The following is an 11054-nucleotide window of genomic DNA, read 5'->3' on the forward strand; positions in this document are numbered from 1 at the left end:
ATGGTGCAGGCTAGGGGTGGGTGATATGATCAAAATCTTTATCACGATATGAGTAATTTGATTTCAAAATAACGATATATATAACGTTATAGATATTTTTTGCTTCAAATAAGATATTGATATAAAAATTCTTGTCACAATTTTCAATATTACAAAAAAGAATACTAGCCTACTGAACAAGAAAGCAGTGATAAAATAAGAACAAAACCAATTACAAGCATATAGGAAAATAAACTACAATAAACAAAGACACAAATTAAATAGACCTACCTGAAAAACGTCAAGCACCAGAAATAAGAAATAGTAATCAAATGAATAAAAACACTGTAGTCTTCACTGTTTAAATTAAAGTGAGAGATTTTCTCTCTTTTGGTATTTGATTAACATCAATGACACAGACGGCAGCAGCAGTGTCGGCGCCAGCAGGGGGCCCCAGGGGGACCGGCCCCTGCCACCTCGGCCACTGTGCCCCCTCCCCTTTGTTCGTCCACCCGACTCAGCCCCAGAGTGGGCACCATGAGCAAGGCAGGCTACTGCCCTGGGAAGATTTCCCACTTAGAAGTAACCTATGCGAGTGGATGGGTGTGTCAAATATACGGATTAAAAACTAATTGTTTTCATTTTGGTTTGTTCTTAGCAAAATAGTAATAAACTGCATATATACAATTATTTATTCATTTAATTATAGTCTAATATATTAGGTAGCCCAAGCATCATGTTTGTGATTTTTTATTTATTTGTCATGTACGATAGATTCTGATAATTAAAACAAAAATCAGACTTGTGTATTTATGACATCAATTACTGCTTTATTTGTTCATAAACAGAAGTAGGCTAACTAAAAATGTTATTTTTTGTATTTTACTTTTCATATTTTTAGTATAGGGTAGGCTATAGCAAAACTACAGCACTTTGCATTAAAAAAAAATCAGCCGGCATGCCTTCAGTTGAAGAACACCCAACTATATATTATTAAATTGTATATAAATTAATTTAATTACAAGTTTCAAGCATTTCTTTTTCCGTTTTATTCGTTACATCTGTTTCTGAATATTGCTTTATTTATACTGTTTAGATCAATCAATAGGCCTATTCAGAATCAGGTGCAGTTATTTTTCTAAATGTAATTTTTTTCTGTGGAGTACGAGGGAATGGAAGCGAGCCCCGCCCACCCTCCTGCCAGTGTGAGTATCGGCTTTACCCTATGGACAATTTGTGTGTTTGTGAAGAGACGAATTTCCTGTGTCTCTTCATCTCGCCAGAACCAGAATCGTCTTCAGTCCTGTTCACCCCACCCACCTCCCTCTCCCACCACCTCTCCAAACTGCCCTTATTGATTGATTTTGTTTAGTTAGTTTCTGTGTCATTCTCCAGTCTCCTCTTTAGCCCTCAGCCACTCCTACCACCCAGTCATCGCTACCTCCCATCAATCCCTTAGCTTCACCTCAGCCTTCTCTCAGTGGCACGGCTACCCCTCGAACCTGCTAGGAGCCATCTCGTCCTGGATGTAGCAATGTCCGTGGCTCCGCCTCCAGCCTTTGAGTGCTCCGCTCCACCTGGACCCGTCGCCATGGCTCCTGTGCCTACACTCCTTTCTCCCTTGACTCCAGCGTGGACCATCGGCCATTCGGCCTCGCCAGGCTCCCTTGGTACGTCGGCTCCACCTGTGTCAGACATCGCCACTGCGGGCTTGGGGGCCATTCACTGCTTTCCACCCCATCGGCTCTGGCATGCTCTGTCCTCCCTCAGGCTCCGCCTCCGCCCACGGTCACTCCAGCTCCACCTCTGCCCTCCTGATCGCTGCCCTCCGGGTAGTCGCTGCGGCACCGTCGTGGCCGCCTAGGTCTTCAGTGACTCTCCACCTCATCGGCTCTCCGTCTGTGCTGTGGGCTCCACCTCTATTACCGTTGGCATTTTCACCTCCAGTCATCCCCAAGGTGACGTCGAACATCACACCATCTGCACGCCCCTGTTCAAGGCCATCCCCTAGATTCATCCACCATCCTCACCACCCTGGACTGTCCTGTTATCGATCCCCCTCCCGGATCTTTGCCCTCCAACAAAGCCTCCTCCAGTCTACCTGTTCTCACTATCCCTTCGCTAAATCCAAAGCCGTTTTGCACTGTCTAATCTGTTGTCTTGGACACTGATGTGATTTGTTATTCAGTTCAGGTGTGTGTCTTTAATTATCCTCATTTACCTGTGTATTCAAGTTCCCTTGTTTCAGTTCAGTGGTGACGGGTCTCGTCAGTGTTATGGTTGTGTTTGCTTGCCTGCCTCTACCTGTGGATACTAAAGACTGTCTTGGATCTTCATCTTTGTCGTGTGTCACAGCCGGAGCGTGACAGACGTCTTATTCTGCATAATCTCATTGGTTTTTAAGGATTCTCAATGAGAAATGAGCACAAAGTTGTGCATCGAGTTTTGAACAATGCACCAGAACTGCAAATTGTGTGAAGGGAACAAGAATGTGTAAACAGTTTTGCAGAAATTGTATTTGTTCCCAGGACATTAGCATGAGCAATGCCTCGGTGTATGGCTTCAGTCATAGCCTGTATCCAGTTGAAAAATACTGTAAGCACACAGATATTTTCCAGTCACTTTGCATTTATATCAACGCTTAGGAGAGCGTTTCTCAACTGGTGTTGCTTCAGGATCCAGATTTAGGGATTGGACCTGCTGTTTGTGAACCACTGGCTTAAAAAATGCCAATTATAGTTTTTAAAAGATAGTAAATCTATTAAAAAGCATTAATCTTCATTGGAAGGGCATGGCCTCACTCTCCCTGTTAAAGTGCCAGTGTGGGTACCGGCATGCGATGCTGTCATAACCGGTTGAGACTGACTGCTTTGATATTTATGACGTAGGCTGATGAAAGAGAGAAATCGGCACTCTGCATGAGTGCTGTGTGTGTGTGTCTATATTGATTGCTGGGCTCTGATGGGTTCGCTGTTGGTGGTCTTCTAAGACTTAGTACACACATCTCTGTTAATAAGGTCATACTGGCCACACAAGCATACACACACACACACACACACACACACACACACACACACACAGCACTCATGCAGAGTGCCGATTGCTCTCTTTCAATGTTGGGTTTTCATGCTTTATGGGGACTTTTCATATACATAGTGATTTTTATACTGTACAAACTGTATATCCTATCCCCTAAACCTACCAATCACAGAAAACATTCTGCATTTTTACATTTTCAAGAAACATCACTTAGTATGGTTTATAATAAGCTGTTTTCCTCATGGGGACCAAAACATTTCCCCAGATCCAACCACACACACACACACACACACTTATCCACAGCCTTATACAATAACAATATATACAGAACCATTTAGTTATTTCTAAGAAAAACAAGATAATTCACCTTTGCCAGCTAAACAGCACATATAGCTACTACGCTATTCAGTATTCAAATCAAATGTTAGTCTTCCCCGCCTGGACAATTGTTACATTTTAAAAGATTCAGAGGGTATGTGTACAAGTGCAAATTCATGATAGACACAATGCAACTCAAAACATTTTTTATATGATGAGTATCTTGGTGTTCTGCTCAAAGTCACGTTACAGTGAGAGTCTCATGGAGCTGGTTGGTGGTGACATTTAGGCTTGTAAAAATCAAACTCTGGCTTTTTAACATGAGTTTTTGACCCATGCTCTTTTCACTTCGCTTGCTGTCAGATAGGCTAGTTAAACCGTTATTTGCTGAGAGAGAGACAGTGAGAGAGAGATGTTCCTAAATTGTCTGAAAAGATCAAAAACAAGTGCTACTGGAGAAGAACAGTTATTCATCTGCAAAATGTATAGGCCTACTTCATATTCAACTTCACATTCTGAGAAAACAATTACTGCTTGTAGGACTTAACACTGCTTTAACCATATTCATGAATTGTCCGTACCATAGAATTTGTTTAACTGTATACATATTAATCATTATAATAATCATAATAATTAAATAATTAATTAATTAAATATAAATAAAATCAAATAAATATTTAAGAAATTTAACATGAGTTTAGTATTGTCATTTTCCCTTCATTTACACATAAAGAAATGAATAGTACTTTAAATTATTATTATTATTATTAGTTTTAATAATAATGTTTTAAGAAAATTATATTGTATGGATATAGATAATAATAATATAATCATAATAAAAGTATATACAGTCAAATCCAAAATTATGTATTTTTCTATCTTATATCATTTATATAGCATGCAGGGTATCTAAATTAAATTTGGTTTGACTGTAAGTGTTCTAAATAAATAAAAAATATATTATTTATATTAAGTATGACTTTAGTATAGTAATTTTTCCTTAATTTAAAAAGTTTACACAAAGAAATTAAGAGTCACAAGACTCAGTGTCTGGACTGTAGTCTCCAATCCCATCTCCTGATACTGCAACTTTTCACTGCTGTCTTTCTCTCAGTCTCCCTCTCTTTCTCTCTGTCTAACTTTCATCCCTTTTACTTATTTCCTCTTCCTCTATCTCTTACTCTTAAGCTTCTGTATCTGTCAAGGCCTCGAGAGGCTTAATCAGTGTCAGAACGGCCTTCACCAGAGCCTCCAGCTGTGGACATATTAGTTTACACACACACACACACACACACACACACACACACACACACACACTCATTCCCTCACTCACTCACTCACTCTCTCACTCACTCACTCTCTCTCTCTCTCTCTCTCTCTCTCTCTCTCTCTCACACACACACACACACACACACACACACACACATGTATATATATATCACATGTCTTTTGTTTCCCTGCAGAGGAAATTGTTCAAACTATCTGGACACAGAATTAGACTGTGTCTGAGAGGGTGCTGGGGGGAAGCAGGAGCAGAACATCAACAGAGGACACACACATATGCACACATAATGAAGTATCAGATAACAGCTAGTCAGCTACATGAATAAAATTCTGATATTTTGCCAAAGTTTGCTCTTGGTAGAATCAACCAATGTTGTTGACGATATTGATGCATAAAATGTGTAGAATATTGATGCATAATAATAGTAAGAACAGGTAGAATTGAAATGTGAACGACCAGATGTTTAGTGATAATAGGGCACCCTTCAGTGGACGAAAGAGAAACTGCCGTGTCGGATAAGAAACAAGTCCTGTGGTTCTTTGTTGCAAATAAATGACAGTTGAGGTAAAACAAGTAAACATGACTGAACTTAATTCGTTTAATTGTCATGGCTGTGTAGCAAAATACATTTTAGTTTGTTGGTGCACCGCTTAAACCACTGCAGAATTATTCGAATGAGTCTTATGAGCCGATTCTTTTTACTGAATCAGAAACATCCAGCGCGACCAATGAAATCTGAATCACTAAATTACTCTTATGACGCGGTTCTTTTTTTGTCAGTGGAAAAACGTGCTGCGTTCGGAACCACATTCTAATATTACTCTATTTTACAAAATATTTTGATGGCAGAAATAGTAATAGATGTATGTGTGCTGTTCCGAATTCAACAGGCCTGTCTGTCACTGTCTGATCACACAATTAAATAACTATTTGGTCCTTAGTTATGAGTGAATCAAACCAGGCCGATCAATGTAGCTCATTTCATGAACAAATGACTCTTATGAGCCGGTGCTTTTGAGTGAATTAAACACATATACCAATGTGTATGGCAAGCCGTTTTAGCTTAAATTATACCCAGCGTTACTCGTCGTAATTGCATTTTTACTAATAAGAATTAAATTTGAGAGCTCTACAATTCAATTCTTACTAGTAGCAATTACAATTAGAGAGCTCTCTAATTCAATTCTCAGACAGCATGGTAACATTGATTCAATGCTGAGTTTTGATCCAAACCATCATTTTGGTTGACATCAAAATTTGAATGTTTAAAGTGTGTTGGATCAGCATTGAAATTTTGATGAAAGGGAACAGCACACATGGGTGAAGACAGTGACATTGAACTAACAGTTATGAGCACAAGATCTTGCAGGCATGTATCTGTGCAAAACTCTACTGGGTGTTTCCCAATCAGTGGGGCGTTTCAGTTCATGATGGTGTTACCTCATTTGCTCTAATACACTGGGGGTTTGGTTTAGGGGTGGGCCCTCATGATTTTAGCAAGTCTTTTGAAAAATGGTTGAAAAACACCAATTGTAGTTTGAAAATTGGCACTAATTGGTATACGCCCATTTTGGTTTTGCATGTGGGCTTCTCAGTAGTTAATTGATGCTTCCTTATTAGAGAGAAAACACAAGGTGCGTCCTATACGGAAGTCTAGTTTGACATGCATGCACTCTCTGAGTTTCAAACAATGGTGCATATGTATTTCTGTTTTTAGCATGCTTTTTACTTGCATTTTAATTATTGTTATTAAATCTACTAACATACATTAATTTTCAAAGTAAGTAAAGTGTTGAAATAAATTGCACAGATAGCATGGGAACATTGATACAATGTTGAGTTTTGATCCAAACCATAATTTTGGTTGAGATTGACATTTCAGTGTTTAAAGTGTGTTGGATCAGCATTGAAATTTTGATGAAAGCCAACAGCACACATGGGTGGAGACAGTGACATTGAACTAACAGTGATTTGTAGTTTATGAGCACAAGATCATTCAGGCATGTATCTCTGCAGAACACTAGTGGGTGTTTCTCTATCAGTGGGGCGTTTTCAAACCACAATGGGCATTTTCAACCGCTTTACCTGATTTGCTCTAATCCACTGGGGGCTTGGTTTAGGGGTGGGGTGGTTTAGCAAGTCTGTTGAAAAATGGTTGAAAAACATTTATTGTAGTTTGAAATTGGCCACTGAATGGTAAACGCCCATTTTGGTTTTGTATGCGCATTTCTCAGTAGTCTATGCTTCCTCATTAGAGAGAAAACATAGGTGCATCCTATACAGAAGTCTTGTTTGTTGAAGCACCTGACATACTTACATGACTTCTCTAGCACAGTTTCAAACAATGGTGCATCTACATTCTTAAAAAATGCACATTGTTTTAGTAAAGTTTATTAAGAGTTTCCTGAATAAAGTTCTAACGTCATTTAACACATTTCTTGAAGTGCAGGAGACATGAACATGTGCAAGAAAGTTACACTGCAAACATAGCCCATGTCTTGCATCCGTCAGTGCTTGCATGCAGATATTGCTCCGAAAGTATGAAGGCCGACGAAGATGGACAATTAAAAAAAAAAAGAAGCACCCTCCTGATAATGCTGACATTGATTATACACTGAGTTGTTGTCGACAGCATAATCACCTGACCTGGGACTTGATGATATCCTGTGCCTTATCACTGCTTAATCAGGTAATCATTCATATTCCTGAATCTGTATTAAATTTGAGAAATGTAACTGATTTCCACTCAGTTTAGCTTGTTTCCACTGAACCACAATAACAATAAACATCTTGTATTTATGAAGAAAGTGACTGACATGGCTATTTTGTGATATTTAAAGAGATTAAGGTCTACATAAGGTGAATCTGCAGCTTCAAAGGGATGGTTCAGCCCGAAATGAAAATTCTGTCATCATTTATTCACCCTCAAGTTGTTCCAAACCTATATGAATTTCGGTAACACTTTATTTTACAGTGTCCTTGTTACAGTATATGTTACATGTACTTACCATAGTAATAACAGTAAATTATGCATAATTACATGCAATTAACCCTAAACCAAATCCTAATCCTACCCTAACCCTATAGTAAGTACATGTTGTTAATTATTATTACTCAGTACTTAAATACATAATTATACTGTAACAATGACACCTTAAAATAAAGTGTAACCTGAATTTCTTTCTTCTGCTGCACACAAAAGAAGATAGAGTGAAGAATTTTGGCATCCAGACAGTTGATGGTAGCCATTGACTTCCATGGAATTTATTTTCTACTATGGAAATCAATGGACACCGTCACCTTTCTGGTTACCTTACCAACATTCTTTAAAATATTTTCTTTTGTGTTCAACAGAAGAAAGAAACTCATACAGGTTTGGAATAACTTGAATGATGACCGAATTTTCATTTCGGGCTGAACCATCCCTTTAAAGAAATTTTCATTGAAAAAACCTAAGCTCTTTTATTCTACAAGATAAACTTGTTACTTGAATGCTATGTAGTTTCACAGAAAATGAACTGAGAACTGGAACTGTTTGTTCCTCTTCATGAAGAGTTTAGCTCCAACACCTGCCTGGAAGTTTTCATTGATCCTAATGACCTTGATTAGCTGCCTCAGGTGTGTTTAATTAGGGCTGGAGATAAAATCGGACACCCCTGCCATAGTACTTTCTTTTACTTTAATCGTAGTTAGAATATTTTGTGTTCAGCAACTTTTTTTAAAAGTGAATCATATTGTGTTTAGTATATTAACATTCTTGAATGTGGCAACTGAATTGACTTGTTCTTGAGAAACATCATGCTTTATTTTTCAGATTTCAGAGAACCCAAAGGAAAAGAGGCAGTAGTCTGATGTAAGACAGATTTTTAAAAACCTGAACTGTTGGACCACCTGTAGTTATGACATCAGACTTCTGAAGCCAATTCTGTTTTTAAAGGTTGAAATGCTTTTGTCCTATTTCTCCCCCTTTCTTTTTTAAAGAATGATCTTTTAATATATTTTTGTCATTGATTGATTGAATAAAATAAATTGACTCAACTGCTGAAAGGTGTAATTTATATTTTAAAAGTTTTTTGCCAAATTTTTAAATGGTCAGGAATTTGTTGACGCATCATTGAAGTGTAGTTGAAATATTAATATTGTTTCAACATTAACTTAGTACATCAGATGGCAACATTGTTTGACATTCCTTTTCATTTGTATTTTCAGTGTTTCAACAAAATGTATTTAGAATCAACATCACATTGTAACATTGATCAAACCATATTACCAAAGATTATTTTAGTTAATTTCAGTGTTAATTCAACAGCAGTGATGTAGATTCAACATCATAGTGTAACGTTGATTCAACAATATTACCATTGATTATTTTTGTTAATTTCAGTATTGATTCAGCATCGGTGATGTAGAATCAATCATAGTGTAATGTTGATTCAGTAGCATTACTATTGATTTTTTGTTCAACAGTTTCAACATTAACTGAGGGTGCAAAAGTGATGTTGATAAAATATCACTTTGTAATGTTGAGTCAATACTATTACCGTTGATTTTTGGTTGAAATCTCAACATTGCTTCACCATTAACTGAGGGTGCAAGAGTGATGCAAAAACAACATCACTTTGTAATGTTGAAGCAATATTAACACTATTGATTTGTGATTGAAATCTGAACATTATTTCAATATTAACCGAGGGTGCAAGAGTGATGCTAAAGCAACATCACTTTCTAACGTCATTTCAATGTAATCAGCGTTGACACATCAACACTGACTCAACATTGTTTCAATGGTTACATGCTATCTGGGTTATTACTAGTAAAGATTACAATTAGAGAGCTCTCTAATTCAATTATTACTAGTAAGAATTACAATTACAAAGCTCTCTAATTCAGTTCTTATTAGTAACAATTCCAATTAGAGAGCTCTACAAATGAATTTTAACTAGTCATATGTCTCCATTGACTTCCATTCATTTTTAATTACGGAGCTCTACAATTGAATTGTTACTAGTAAGAATTACCATTAGAGAGCTCTCTAATTCAATTATTATTAGTAACAATTCCAATTAGAGAGCTCTACAGTTCAATTATTACTAGTAACAATTACAATTAGAGAGCTCTCTAATTAAATTCTAGTAAGAATTTGTAGAGCTCTCTAATTGGAATTGTTACTAATAAGAACTGAATTAGAGAGCTTTGTAATTGTAATTTTTACTAGTAATAATTGAATAAGAGAGCTCTCTAATTGGAATTTTTTTACATGAAACACATTTTATTTTATTTATTCTTAGAGGTTATTGGGGGTGGGGGCACTCTAGGTTAGCCTGACTACGTCAGACTTCCTACTTCCGCTAATTTAATTTCGCTCCTGTAGTCAGTCTGAGATAGCAGCGTATCTTTCAGTTTTCCACCGGCCTGAAAACAGCCGGGCCAATCAACGAACAGAGGGCGGGCTGAGAGCCGTGACGTAGACGCTGATTGTACCGTGGTGGATGCGTACTTGCGTATATTTACTTCACATAATCTGCAAAAGTCGTTCACAGCCATGTTCACTCCGGTATTTCGCTCAATGGTTTAGTTTTTGCATCATACATGTGTTTACAGTGGAAGTTAGATGCGGCTGAGCATGCGCATAACACACGCCATAACCAAACGTTATGTGATTGGCTTACGGGTAACCAATGATTTTAAAGTAGCAGAGTCTGGTATTACGAGGCTAACTCTATATGTGTCAGTGAGGAAGTTTTGTAGAATAAGCATGACGTCAGTATCATTAATGACTGTCCATATTGCAACGTGTCACACTGTGTCATACAGTTTGTTTTTCTACAGAAGGAATATGGCCAGTGCAGAAGGGTGAACTAATCTCTCCTGCTGCCAAAACTGAATTCAAACACTTTGTGGGTTTGTGTGCTTCGCTTGTTTGTTCATGCAATCATGATGAGCTTAGACAAGAAATTGAGTGATGATTAATGTGTTCTGTTCTTTTTGACCTTTCATAAGATGTCATAGCCTATCAGCTACTTTATATACACAGAAAATGTCAGCAGGTATACACACACCCACTCACAGAATAATACGTGTCTACTGAATTCAATTAGATAATCACTATCATTTGAAGTGAATCTGATTAGATCAAGACACATATCAGACCATACCATGACTCCCACTCAACAACAGATTCCCACTGTTATCTAAACATGTTTAGCCTAACGTTACCTTTATTTTGTGATGCTAGAATGCAAGATATGCTTGTGGTCATGTCCACTCTGTAATGGAAGATAAAATATAATGTTACAATATCCAAATAGGCAACAGCAGCCTATGCCAAAGGGATCGTCAATCTCCACTTAACGTTACCTCGTATTTTCAGCCTACTGAAACAACGGAGATAGTTATGGATACTGCGAGTGAAAGTAGGCTACTCTTATCTGGT

The sequence above is a fragment of the Squalius cephalus genome (genome assembly GCF_949319135.1).
Source record: "Squalius cephalus genome assembly, chromosome: 20".
NCBI classification, from domain to species: Eukaryota; Metazoa; Chordata; class Actinopteri; order Cypriniformes; family Leuciscidae; genus Squalius; species Squalius cephalus.